This window comes from Sinohyriopsis cumingii, unplaced genomic scaffold (genome assembly GCF_028554795.1).
Source record: "Sinohyriopsis cumingii isolate HCF-2022 unplaced genomic scaffold, ASM2855479v2 utg001994l, whole genome shotgun sequence".
In the NCBI taxonomy this organism is placed as follows: domain Eukaryota; kingdom Metazoa; phylum Mollusca; class Bivalvia; order Unionida; family Unionidae; genus Sinohyriopsis; species Sinohyriopsis cumingii.
Window position 1 is genome coordinate 397,331 of NW_028316099.1, and position 15,260 is coordinate 412,590.

Below are 15,260 nucleotides of genomic sequence, written 5' to 3' on the forward strand. Positions count from 1 at the left end.
GTCTTTAAATTTTACGTATAATCAAGAAAGTTCCAATAATTTGACTAAACAAAGTGTCTAACCACATGTATTAGATTTAATTGAAAGTGGAGAGTCCCTAATTTTAAAATGAGTCTTTCTCTGTGTAGAAAGGTATCATGACATTTTCTTTACTGTCAATCAATGATGGCGAAATAGTTATTGTGAAAAAAAGGAAAAAGTTAGATAATAATTGCTGTTGGAACAGCAGTTTGTGGCATGTCAATCAGAATGCAGACATTTGTCAACTACAGATTTTAATCAATGCCAGATGCCAAAAGTTGTACAAGATTTGTCAGGATTTGATCATGGCTTGCACTGAATAATATTGTTTAAAAAAATATTCTAATTTGATTTAAACTGAAGAGTTCAAGGAGTAACTTAAATTCAGAGACAAAGCTCATGCTGTCATGTGGATGGAAGAATGGACATTGTGCATTTTATATGTATTAAGGCATATACTTGCATTTTTAAAGAAGATTTTACATGTCCTAGAAAAAGAAATATTCAGATACTTCTTGAATGGAAGTTAAAATATCAAGCCAAATAGTTAGCTGTTATGAAAGAATAATCTCAATAAAAATTTCAGTTAAGAATAAAGGTGTTTTTGTTGTTACACTTTTGCCAATGTAAATGTGTTTGGAATATTTGAACAAAAATGGCTTCATAAGCCTCAAACATTATAAGGGATAATAAACTGGCAGTTTTTCTTTAGTACCTGCTTAAATTAAGCAGGCATGTTTTTTAGATTACTGCTTATGTTTAGCTGGCACTTCATCTTGAGTACCACATATGTTAAGCTGACGCTTCTAGAATACTGAATATGTTAATCTGACACTTCTTCTAGAATACTGCATATGTTAAGCTGGCACTTCTAGAATATTGCATATGTTAAGCTGACACTTGTTCTAGAATACTGCATATGTTAAGCTGGCACTTCTAGAATACTGTATATGTTAAACTGGCACTTCCAGAATACCACATATGTTAAGCAGGCACTTCTAGAATACTGCATATGTTAAGCTGACACTTTTTCTACAATACTGCATATGTTAAGCTGATACTTCTAGAATACTGTATATGTTAAACTGGCACTTCCAGAATACCACATATGTTAAGCAGGCACTTCTAGAATACTGCATATGTTAAGCTGGCACTTTTTCTACAATACTGCATATGTTAAGCTGATACTTCTAGAATACTGCTTATGTTAAGCTGGCACCTCTAGAATGCTGCATATGTTAATCTGACACTTCCTCAAGAATACTGCATATGTTAAACTGGCACTTCTAGAATACCACATATGTTAAGCTGACACTTCTAGAATACTGCTTATGTTAATCTGGCACTTCTAGAATACCACATATGTTAATCTGGCACTTCTAGAATACTGCATATGTTAAGCTGGCACTTCTAGAATACCACATATGTTAAGCTGGCACTTCTAGAATACTGCATATGTTAAGCTGATACTTCTAGAATACTGCTTATGTTAAGCTGGCACCTCTAGAATGCTGCATATGTTAATCTGATACTTCTAGAATACTGCTTATGTTAAGCTGGCACCTCTAGAATGCTGCATATGTTAATCTGGCACTTCTAGAATACCACATATGTTAATCTGGCACTTCTAGAATACTGCATATGTTAAGCTGGCACTTCTAGAATACCACATATGTTAAGCTGGCACTTCTAGAATACTGCATATGTTAAGCTGATACTTCTAGAATACTGCTTATGTTAAGCTGGCACCTCTAGAATGCTGCATATGTTAATCTGACACTTCCTCAAGAATACTGCATATGTTAAACTGGCACTTCTAGAATACCACATATGTTAAGCTGACACTTCTAGAATACTGCTTATGTTAATCTGGCACTTCTAGAATACCACATATGTTAATCTGGCACTTCTAGAATACTGCATATGTTAAGCTGGCACTTCTAGAATACCACATATGTTAAGCTGGCACTTCGAGAATACTGCATATGTTAAGCTGGCACTTCTAAAATACCACATTTGTTAAGCTGACACTTCTAGAATACTGCATATGTTAAGCTGGCACTTCTAGAATACCACATATGTTAAGCTGGCACTTCGAGAATACTGCATATGTTAATCTGGCACTTCTAGAATACTGCATATGTTAAGCTGGCACTTCTAGAATACCACATATGTTAAGCTGGCACTTCGAGAATACTGCATATGTTAAGCTGGCACTTCTAAAATACCACATTTGTTAAGCTGACACTTCTAGAATACTGCATATGTTAAGCTGGCACTTCTTGAATACTGCTTATGTTAAGCTGGCACTTCTTGAATACTGCATATGTTAAGCTGGCACTTCTTCTAGAATACCACATATGTTAAGCTGGCACTTCTTGAATACTGCTTATGTTAAGCTGGCACTTCTTGAATACTGCATATGTTAAGCTGACACTTCTAGAATACCACATATGTTAATCTGGCACTTTTAGAATACTGCATATGTTAAGCTGGCACTTCTAGAATACCACATTTGTTAAGCTGACACTTCTAGAATACCACATATGTTAATCTGGCACTTCTAGAATACTGCATATGTTAAGCTGGCACTTCTAGAATACCACATATGTTAAGCTGGCATTCTTCTAGAATACTTAATATGTTAAGCTGGCACTTCTAGAATACTGCTTATGTTAAGCTGGCACTTCTTCTAGAACACTTCATATGTTAAGCTGGCACTTCTAGAATACCACATATGTTAAGCTGACACTTCTAGAATAGTGCATATTGTTAAGCTGTCGCTTCTAGAATACTGCATATGTTAAGCTGGCACTTCTTCTAGAATACTGCTGAAGTTAAGCTGACACTCTTTCTTGATTACTGCTTGTGTTAAGCTGGCACTTTTTCTAGACTGCTGCTTATGTTAAAGTGGCACTGCTTCTAGACTGCTGCTTAAGTATAACTTAAAGGAATACAGTTATGGGTTATTCCTATTCTCCAAAGGAAGAAGATTCCATTCAGTAATAGACCTTGGTAAAATGAAGTTTCATATAACTTAATCCTGGCAAAAGTGTTTGGAGGTTAGATCTCTCACAAAACTTATCTATGACATACCTGCTGAATGCTTGGTGGAAACATGGCCCACAGGTATCCAGGGGTCACATCATGACACATTTAAAGAAAATGTGATCATTCTTTGTTAATAGTGTCATGCTAAGAGTCTATCCTATTTTGTCTTACCAAAATTCTAGTTTACCCACAAGTGATTCTGCCTGCTTCATTTTTTTAACTTTTACTGATAATATCCTGGTACTCCAAAAGAGGTCTTATAAAGGTGAAATTAAATTATTCACATGGAATGCAAATGACGTCTCATTGCTTTCTCTAAACAAGATAAAATATATGTATTAATTTTTGGATTTATTTTGCCTTTCAACTGGTATGTTTTCTATAGATGCAAGATATATACAGAGATAAAAAGACAGGTAAATATATGTAAATAAATATATATTGATAGAGAACTTTGATTACTTTTTTTGCAAATTGTAATGCAAAATTGGATCCAAGCAGTAATTGTGTTCTATGGGCTTTGATGCAGTTTTATTAACAAGCTTTTATTTCTTTTATTTCAAAAAAGCATTTGTTGTTTAAAATTAAAGCAGATCTACCTTTTTCTGAATTAAAAATCATAGAAAACTGTATGCAAATAAATCATTCAGTGTGATAAAGCATGTTTGAATGATTTAAATACTTTCTGACCTCAAGGGATGTCATTTAAACAATGTATGTAAATTATATTTCACGCTACTGCAGATGTTAATTTTTCATATTAGAATTAGAGAAAGTACAGCCTATATCTACCTACAGTACAGTTGTGGAGGGGGTAATGGGTGATTGTTTGGTGCAACTTCTTTCTTGTCAGCACTACTATTCAATTTCACTGCTGAATTGCATGTTTTGTTGATAATGATATCTAATTGTTTTGCTTTAAAGATAATTTTGTTGACACATGTGAATGTAACCTTTTATGGTCGAAAATTCGAGACAACTGTGTCTACACAGGTACACCATCATGGACACCCTATAGCTGAATCCTTTACCAGAGAATTATGGCAACAAAATGGCAAATTTTCAGATATCTGCTGATTCATCATCTGCGTAACAGTGGTGTTTGGTCAGTTTAATCAGTTTCAATTTTAAAGGATACAGACAGCTGTTGCATTCTGTTGACCAAGTTTAAGTTTTATACAGACATTGGATGTCTGAATCACTGTTTGTATTATGTGGAGACACCATTATTTCCTTGATGCCATATTTCCCATCTTCCACTCAGAGATTGTTTCCTGTATTGTACTTAGACACAATATCCTTGCAGTCTTTCCAGTGCTGTTACTGCAATATGCTGTATACCCAAGACATTCCCACTCTATTTTTTGCATAGACATGCTGCCTTTATTTTCTGTTTGTTACTTTGACAGTGTAACATAACTTTGCATGTTGTACCATGTCGTCAGTGTCTGTTTTGTGCTTTGACGCAATGCATACATTTTCTGTATTCTAGCTAGATAAAAGAAACAAGTTCATACAAGTCTACCAAGCAATGAAATTTCATATGTGAGGGACCTTCAGACACTGTCTACTTGTTTCTCCCACTAAAGACTTCTACTGTCAATTATTACTCCCAATAGCCAATCATCATTTACTTTTTAAATTGCAGTATTATTAATGTACAGTATTATATCTTTTTTCTAACCTTGTAAGTTTTTTTTTAGAGGTTCCATAATAAGCATGCATTTTGTCTTAGATTTATTTATACCATGTTTAGACATGCCTAGACATTCCATTACTGGTGCCTAAACATCATTCTGTCTCGTGTATATATTCTGTCTTCACACTCAGTTAAGCGCATAGACAACATGACTTCACTATCATGTTTTGAGGCACCAATTCCTCAGTCAGTGTCTTGATCATGGACAATGCACCTTCACTGTATGTTTCATGTTTAGACATGATGCCCACATAGTCTTGCGGCAGTGTGTCCTTGAGAGAGGAACTTTGATTACATTTACTCAGCGTGATACAGTCAATGATCTATTAAAAGTGCTATTAAGAAAACAATAACACAGAAAGCAAAGCCCTTGTGGTTAGTCATTTGCTTAGACACTATGTTCTCATTTTCTGTCTTTCATTGTAAGTACCATTACGTCACTATCTGTCTTGTTCTTATACGATATGCCCTGCCTTTCTTATGACTCCGCTATTGTTTGTTGTTCAGGGCACACTATTGGCAACAGTTTTCAGGTTCCTACCAATGTCCATGCATTCATTGACCTATTTTTGAAGTTCTTCAGAGTCAAAGTTCATCATATGGAGGAAGTTTTCAAGATTGTACAGTTTACAAATAACAATTCAACATTCGACTATCCAAGACACATGAAGAAATGTCCTTGTTGTGCTTGTAATTCAGAGTAGTTACCCACATTTCTATCATGATGAACTAGATGGAGTTTCCCAATAAAAAAAGATTGGCATAAATTGTTGCCATTGTTATTTATAAAAACAATTTAATCCAAAATGTGAAGAACTTAATTTCTCAAAGCTGTTAAGATTGTGAGAAGCCATCAAAAAAGCAATCATGTTTCTTTCATAAATTGCAAAATTTTGAAAGAATTTCAATTATGTTCTTCTTTTGATGGCAGTTCAGCACATGTAGAGAATTGATTTTGTCAAGAAAAGGAAATTACCACAAATATTCTGTGAAAAGCAATACCAGTTGAAATATGAACATTTTTTTCCATCAAACACAGCAGTAGTCATTATTTGTTTTGAATGCCGTCCCCATGACTGTAAAGCAGAATGTATGTATGTAGGTAGGTAGGTAGGTAGATAAGTAGGTAGGAAGTTATGTATATATGTATGTACGTACGTACGCATGCATGAATGCATGCATACATGAATGTATGTATGTATGTATGTTTAGCAGTTCTAAATCTGTTTAAATGAAGTTTTGCACAGAACTTTAGGAACATAAACCATCCTTTCATTTTTAGAGGGATGAAAGTGTTTGCCCTGAGGATTATGGGTCTTGTACACATGTTAGTCTTCAGAGATTCCCTCACACAGTGTTGACTATCAACAATAAATTTTTATGAAAAAGAGTCTACTTGATTGTTTAGTCTTTTAAGGTACATCAAAACAGGTAGGTGATTTGAATTGAAACACCTCACCCACAGACATACCATATTGGCAGACATGGACTGATCCAATGGTAGGATTCAAACTGGCATCCTTTCAGCCACTGGTAAGCTGACCAGTATGCTTCCAAAGATAAAATAGAGAGGAGACAAAAATTTACTATTAACATACACACAAACATTGGATTTTGTTTTTAGATATTAAGGTTTTAATTCAAGGATTTGTTCCTGCCAAAATAAGTTTTGGTCAATCTCTCTTATTGATCTCACCTTTACTGAACTTGAAGGTCAGATGGTTTTTAATTTAAGACTCACAATCCATCATGAACCAAATTTGAGCCTTTTATTGCTTACATCACCTCAATAAATATCCTGCCTTTGGTGATAAACTCTCCAAATTAGAACAATAAGGTAATCAGATTACAGCTTGCAATGTACACATGTCAGCCATTGTGTAATAATTCTTAATCAGATACACAGCATCCATCTTTGTACCAGTCAATGCACTGCTGGAATTGTTTGACCCCCATGTAGACTGGTTCTGACTGGTTTCAGTCAAGTAGACTGGTTGTTACTGGTCTGTGGATAGCACTAAAAATGCTGCTTTTTTTCATCAATATTGTTTAAAAAATCTTTTTATTTTCAGAAGAATTAGATTTAAACTGTAAAATTGTATTTATGATAGTTGACCTTTAAATGGATTTTCTGCCCTACCACCAACAGAATCACATATATGATTTGGAAGGGGTTATCTTCCAAAAGTTTTGTCTGCATTTTTTTGTGCAATTCTTTATCTTTATAATCATAAAGTTTTAATTGTCACTATATAGCCAGTATTGTGCTGATGTGCCATATACCTCATCCATTCATCCATCCATCCATCCATTGATACATACTAATCCATTGACACCAAATGTATTCATCATTCTTTTAATACAGCTTTGGGTCTTTGATACTGTACCGCATGACTCAATCTTCTGCATGACTTCTGGCTTTGCACTATTGCTTGGAAATGTGTTGTTCCCATAGAGACCATTACATCCAAAAAGATGGTGGAACTGTTAATTACCTGAATACAGTTGCAAAAAAGTAGTTAGGGAACTGTTAATGACTTGGATACCATTTCATGAAACATTTAATGATATCAGCACCTTTCCTGCCAAACCTTTAACTCGTGGTTTCAAATGTTAGAAATGAACCGTGCATCTTGAATCTTGACTTCTGGTTTTATAATTGCTACAATAACACACTCTCTCCAGAGGGGCAATATCTTAGCAGCACATTATACTGGCTTTTAGAATTAATTTATAAATCATTGTTGTTTTATGAATTTTTTAAAACATATACGCTTCAAAATCAGAAATTCTTCATCCTTGTATATGTGCATATAATTCCTAAAATCATACGTGTTAATTAGGGCTGGAATTATGACACAATGCCTTGTTACTATGAAACGTGTGTGTATATATATATATATATATATATATATATATATATATATATATATATATAATCAGAGATTTTGAAATCCCTGTATTTTTTAGACATATCTAGTATATCAAAGGTTTTTGGCCAACACAGACTGAGCAACTAGGCATCGATAATACGAGTTGTCATTATCATTATATCAATTAGTCTTTGATTCATTTGTCTGTTAAACACAAGAAAACACCTTAACGAAGTAAAATTCAAAGGTCATTAGGTCTAGTTTATAATTTGTTACTTTGGCAGTCAATCAAGGTGTTTCCAGCTTAGCTTGTTTGGTTAATATGTGTGTTTTATCATTATGCATGTTTGGTCATTATGTGTTTGTCATTATGTGTTTTTGGTCGTTATGTGTGTTTTTTCCTTATGTGTTTGTCATTATGTGTGTTTTGACCATATGTGTGTTTGGTCATTATGCATGTTTGTTATTATGTGTGTTAGGTCATTATGTTTATCATTATGTGTGTTTGATTATTATGTATTTGTCAAAATGTGTGTTCTTCCTTATGCATATTAAGTCATTATGTGTTTGTCATTATGTGTGTTTTGATCATATGTGTGTTTGGTCATTATGCATGTTTGTTATTATGTGTGTTAGGTCATTATGTGTTTATCATTATGTGTGTTTGATTATTATGTATTTGTCAAAATGTGTGTTTTTTCCTTATGCATATTAAGTCATTATGTGTTTGTCATTATGTGTGTTTGGTCATGATGTGTGTTTTGCTAATTGTTTCAATACTCTATAGACAAAAAGCGCAAGACAATAGGCATGAAAGCTTATTCCTGGACTTGTAAAAAATGATTGTATTTTCGATATTACTTTAGTCTCTCACACTAACTGGTTTGTGCTGAAGTGTATCAGTATATGTGAAGATTAGACCAAAATTAATTTTGAAAAAAAGAAACAAGTACCAGCTGCTAACTTGTATTTTTAACCTCTAAGACTTTTTGGGGACCTGGTCTGATTTGTACTGTCTTCCTCCAAGACTTTTTGGAGATCTGGTCTAGCTCAAATTTTTATATTCCAAGACTTTTTGGGGACCTGGTCTAACTTGTACTGTTATGCCCCAAGATGTTTTGGGGACCTGGTCTAACTTGTACTGTTATCGTCCAAGACCTTTTGGGGACCTGATCAAATAAAACTTCACAATACAAATTTACTTGAAATGCCCTCGAATTTGGTGAAATCTATTTTTGAGGTAATATAGCTAACTGTTGTTAGGTGAAATTATGTAGCACAGTTGTCAGGAGGCAGTGGAGATGTGTGAATGATCTCCCCACTTTTTATGGTTTTTGGTTGTCTTATCTAGGAGATTATTGCCTGGATGAAGTATTTAATAAAATAAAATATGAAACTAATGCATGGAATGATGGAGATCTGAGCAGAGATAACAAGAGCCTCCATGTGTAAAATATAGCAATATATTCAATTACATAAACAAATAATGAAATCAAACATGACATTTGAGTGATTCATTTTTTCTTAGAAATATAGTTACAAAATTTATGCAAAATTCAGTTAGCTGCTGGAGCAAATTTCATTATATAATCAAGTGACTGAATGAACTCAAATTGCTGGCATGACGCTATCAATGTTTGAATTCTCCATGACCTTTTTATATACAGCGTGATTGCAGTGCATCATCATTTTTTTTTCTCATGCAATATTGAATACAAGGAGGAAATTATACAAGGCAGTACATGACTAGTGCACAATAAAATTTAACAGACCCTTTAAAAAATAAAGTTATTTTGGGCTCATTGAAGGCCAGACTCATCTGATCTTGTGTTTGTGTTCAGCAATGATGTTAAGAAGAACACCCAAACATGAAATCAGTGATTGTCAATTTTGGATTAATGCTGGAGGATCAGCTCATGATATTTAAATCTGACTGTTTGACAGATGGGAGACTAGATATTTAAATCTGACTGTTTGACAGATGGGAGACTTGATAATGTATGAACATTATGGAATAATCTTGCAGGTCTAATTTTATATTTTTTTCACTCTTTGTTAAGCCTTAATCCAGACAATACCATCAATATCATGGATAAAAATTGCTTGTTACCACCTGGAGACCACATTTCTGATATGATTTTATTTAGACTTGGAATGTGGGTTTATGTCCTCAAAATCTTGGACACAATTCGATACTGTGTGAAAGCTATTCATCTTAATGAGTCCATCTTGCATCTGACTGAGCTGGTTACTACTGATTCAGGAAGACATATTTATGATCCAGTTGTGATGAAGTTTGGAATATATGCTTATATCATTAGCATATTGGATGAGTTTGATAATGAGCAGGATTTATGCATGCTAATTAGGTGATCTTATATCCTTTTGGCTGTTTGTTACCCCTCTGGAAGCCACATTTGTCATCTGACTCTGATCGGACTTCAAGTATTGGCTTATATCATTGAGGTCTTTGATGGGGTCAGTAATGAACAGCTCATATATTGACTATTTTTAATCTGATTGGCTGATCTTGCATCTGATTGGCTGATCTTGGTATCTCTGACAGTTTGCATTTTAAAGCAAGGGAAGTAACCTATGATCATGTCTACTGAGAATTGCAGGTTTTGGGTGTGTAAGGGAGATCTCCCCTTTGGAAAATATTTTAACTCTACTGATCAGAGACCAGAAGAACTTATGAGATGGTCTGTTGTCATCCATCCTTCCAGTAGTACAAATTTGTTATGTCTGCACCTCCTAAACTATGTGGAGGATTGAAATGAAACTTTACAATACACCTTCATCCGAAAGTCTTGTTGATCGTAAATGAAACTTCTGCTGCTTGGACATACAATATAGCCAACACACTGGCCATCTTGAAAATCTTGTTCTTGTTACTCTTTCATATTGACTCATGGTATCTTTTTGATCCTGAATGGAAATGGTTCTGCTCAAGCATCCAATATGGCTGCAACAGTGGTGTGGATTCTTGAAAATCTTATCACTTCTCCAGAATGGATGTTTATATCAACATGGGGATTTGTCAGAAAGATTCCATATGATGTCTTGTTGGTCCTAAGTAAAAATGGTGCTGATTTTAAATCTCATCTGGCTTCCATGGCAGCCATCTTGAAAATATTGCTACTAATGTTCCTCTTGAACAGAAAGTCATATCAGCATGGGGTGTTCACCTGACAATTTCTTATAATGTCTAGTTGGTTACAACTGAAATGGTGCTGCCATGGCAACCAATATGGCTACCATATAGACCTACTTTAAAATCTTGTTTATCACTGCCCTACCTGAATGGATAGTCATATGACCAGAAGATTTTATATTGTATCTAATTGATCATGGATCAAAATTGTGGTGATCTAATATCCATCATGGTCACTACAGTGGCCATCTTGAAAATCTTGATGCTACTTCTCAAAGAAGAAGACTTTTTATGATGTTTAGTTGTTACTAAATGAAAATGTGCTGATTTAACAACCAGTATGGTCGCCATGGCAGCCATCTTGAAAATCGTGTCACTTGCTTCTCCTCCTAAGGGGAAGTAATATCAAGATTGGTTTTTACTAAAGACAAATTATGATATCTAATTGATCCTTATGGCTTACACAATAAACAAACTGAAAATCTTGTCACTAATTCACCTGAATGAATGGTCATATCAACATGGTGTTTTCACCAAAAGACTTCTAATGGGGTCAAGTTTTTACTAAATGGAAATGGTGCTGATGCTTCAGCCAGTATGGCTGCCAAAGTAGCTAATTTTAAATCAGAGATGGTGTCAACACTCAGAAATTAAAAAGAACAAATGTTCTTATCTTGAATTCCTGGAAATTCTTTTCAGACAGTAGAGCATTTGTCTCTGTTACAGGATGCAACTTGTTTTTTTTTGTAATGCATTTGTTTTCTAGACAATGCCATATAGTTGACATGAGGACCCATTTGGGCATTTTTTATATTGTATATTATTCCAGAATGGAAATTGTACATGACATTGTATTAAGTATTTGAACAGGATTTTTATATCACATATAGAAGGTAAATGAGTAAAGAAATAAGACAAATGAAAAGTATATTATTTGTTTAAATCCATTGTTAAATATGCCTTGAATACATACAGGTTATCAGTGCAGTAACTTGATCTGAGTGCTTGTATCACTGGTACAGTAACTTGATCTGAGTGCTTATATCACTGGTACAGTATTTTGATTTGGGTGCTTGTATCACGAGTACAGTAACTTGATTTAGGTGCTTGTATCACTGGTACAGTAATTTGATCTATGTGCTTGTATCATTGGTACAGTAACTTGATCTGAGTGCCTGTATCTTTGGTGCAGTAACTTGATCTGAGTGCTTGTATCACTGGTACAGTAACTTGATCTGGGTGCTTGTATCACTGGTACAGTAACTTGATATAGGTGATTGTATCACTGGTACAAAAGTTTGATCTAAGTGCTTGTATCACTGGTACAGTAAAGTGATCTGAGTGCTTGTATAATTCTGGTACATGGTTTGACTGTGGAAAGGAATTGGATCATGTGATACCCCAAGGTTCAAATATGATCCAGTGTCCTTCTGCTGTCAAACAAGGCATGATACAAGCTCTCAGATAGTTACTGTACTGGTGAAACAAGCACTCAGATCAAGTTATTGCACCAGTGTCAAGTTTATTATATACCCTAAACAATTATTTCATATATAAAAGACAGGTTTTTACATTGTTGCACTTTTTCTTTGATTCCATCTGCCCAAATTGTACACTGGATCAAAATATAGCTTAACTGTAGTTGCCCCATCACATGACCATTGTTAGGTGATATGATCCTTGATCTCTGATTCCATCCATTTCATGTAGTTCCATCACATGACTGTTGTCAGGTGACACCATTCTTCTTTTACTTTGATTCCATCCATGACACATAGTCCCATCACATGGGCATTGTTATCTGTCATCATTCTTCTTTTTCTCTGATTCCATCCATTACATGAGTCCCATCAAATGACCATTGTTAGGTGATATCTTCCTTGACAACGAGCAGTCTCAGTCTGTACCAGGTGCATATGTGATACAAGGTTTCAGATCAGCTTTGGAGAAATGAAGCCTTTATCATGAGTTAAATAATGATGGGCATATAATAAAATGCATGTTATTCATAGCACAGTTTATTGTTGGACTGGTTTCCATTTTATACAAGTTATATTTTATATTGGGACTGGTTTCCACTTTCTACAAATTACATAAAATATGTCAGTGACATCTAATGAAAGTAAGGATCAATGAATTTTTGTAAACTTCGATTTACAACTCTATCAGTAATTTTTGATCAATAAATTGAATAGTTTATGCAGATTGTAAAATTGTTTTTAGTACAAAGATAGAATAATGATGATGATTAGGGCTGCAAAAGTCCTGATCAGAATATAAATCAGTATTGTAAAATTATACTAAATGGGGATTTTCAATATACTACTACAAATAATAGAAAATTTGCATGTATAGCAAAATCTTCGACTTGTTCAGGCCCTCCAAAGAAGTTCTTAGTATAAAGATTGAAATATAAAAAGTATAATTTCAGTGGATTGATGATATGTGGAAAATTACTGGTTTTGAAAAACTTAAGACAGTGTTGGAAGGCTCTTAAAAAGGTTGTTTGAGAGCTTGATTTCTTTACCACAGGGCAAGCTTTCATTGTATATGACATTATAGTGATTGAGATTTCATATTTTCTTGGTGCTATGGTAAATTTCATTAGAGTTGGCCCTTAGATTTCCTGTATGGTGCTACATCAATGGCATATCTTTGCGTCCGAGTGAAGGGTGATTGCTGGTCTGGCAAGCCTGCAAAATGATCAGTATTTATTCATAACTGAGGGAAGACACACTAATTGTAGCATGATGGCAAGAACTGAATGGGTTTTGATAAAATAACTATCTTGAACAGAGATTCACATTCCCCTTGGCTGTCATATATTAATGTTCCGGATGAGCCAAAGTGAGATCTTGTGGTGTAGGGACAGCCATAAGTCAGTCAAACATGAGACAAAATTGTCAACTGAATATCAATTTTTGTGGCAAATATCCTTCTCATCCATTAGGGGATGTAGAAAATAATGGCATGTTTATTCAGATTATTGAAAAACCATTTTTCCTTCCTGTATGTTTGAAACATTGGCTTTCTCAGTTGGTTAGCCAAGGAAATTACTGGACTTAGGGAAGAGAAATAAAAGATTTTATTTCTTGATCAATTTGAACAAAGGCGCATTAATACTACAAAGATTGGTTTGGGGATATTGGAAAACTCATAAAGCAGCCAGTCTGATTTGGGAACTTGAGTTATGAGGTGGCTTTTGGCTGACCCACAAACCAGTAAATTTAGAGAAGATGCCATTTAGAGGTGATATTAGGTGTCAAGAAACTTAGATAAGTGAAGAAAAAAAATTCACTCACACCTCTCTGGCAATTTAAATGCAGCACAAAAACCTTTAGACTTTCAGGATTTCAAAATTAACAGTATATAAGATATTGTACAACACATCATTCTAAAAGTATAAATATTATTTGTAAAGGTGTAACTTTAAATATTAATTGTAATGGTATAAATATAAATATTAATTTTAATGGTATAAGTATGAACATTAAGTGTAATGGTATCAATATAAATATTAATTATAATGGTATAAGTATGAATATTGTAATGGAATCAGTATAAATATTAAGTGTAATGATATCAGTATAAATATTAAGTGTAATGGTATCAGTATAAATATTAATTATAATGGTATAAGTATGAATATTGTAATGGAATCAGTATAAATATTGCAATGGAATCAGTATAAATATTAAGTGTAATGTTATCAGTATAAATATTAAGTGTAATGGTATCAGTATAAATATTAATTGTAATGGGATATGTATAAATATTATTTGTAATGACACCATTATAAATAATAATTGCAAAGGTATCAGTATAAATATTAAGTGTAATGGCATCAGTACAAATATTAATTGTAATGGTATAAATATTAATTGCAATGGCACCAGTATAAATATCAATTTTAAAGGTATAAATATTAATTTTAAAGGTATAAATATAAATAATAATTGTAATGGTATAAGATTAAATATTAATTGTAATGGTATAAGTATAAATATTAATTGTAATGGTATAAATATTAAATGTTATGGTATAATTATAGATATTAAATGTAATGGTATAAGTATAAATATTAAATGTATTGGTATAAGTATAGATATTAATTGTAATGATACCAGCAGAAATATTATTTGTAATGGTTTAAGTATAAATATTAATTTTACTGGTATAGGTATAAATATTAATTGTAATGGTAGTGTCTGTCATACATTTCCACCCACTTTTTATGAACTAATCATATAGCTGTAGTGAACATGATGCATGTCAAGCACTGAATGGTTCAAAATGCAGTAATGTATGCACATGTTTTCCACATGCATGAATGAATTAAAAAAATCATCATTTTCAGTTATAAGGTACATACATTATTGAATTATCTGTTTTCTTTGGGGCTACTGGTTCCCAGGAACTCTTCAATGTAATTGTGCTTTAATATACAGACCTGAAAATCAAG

The 15,260-nt window shown here is 33.5% G+C and overlaps 1 protein-coding gene across 3 annotated transcripts in view; it reads left to right on the forward strand.

Moving 5' to 3' along the window:
* Nucleotides 1-15,260, forward strand: part of LOC149771287 (uncharacterized) — a 181,814-nt gene that overhangs the window by 105,253 nt on the left and 61,301 nt on the right. The window lies entirely within an intron of this gene.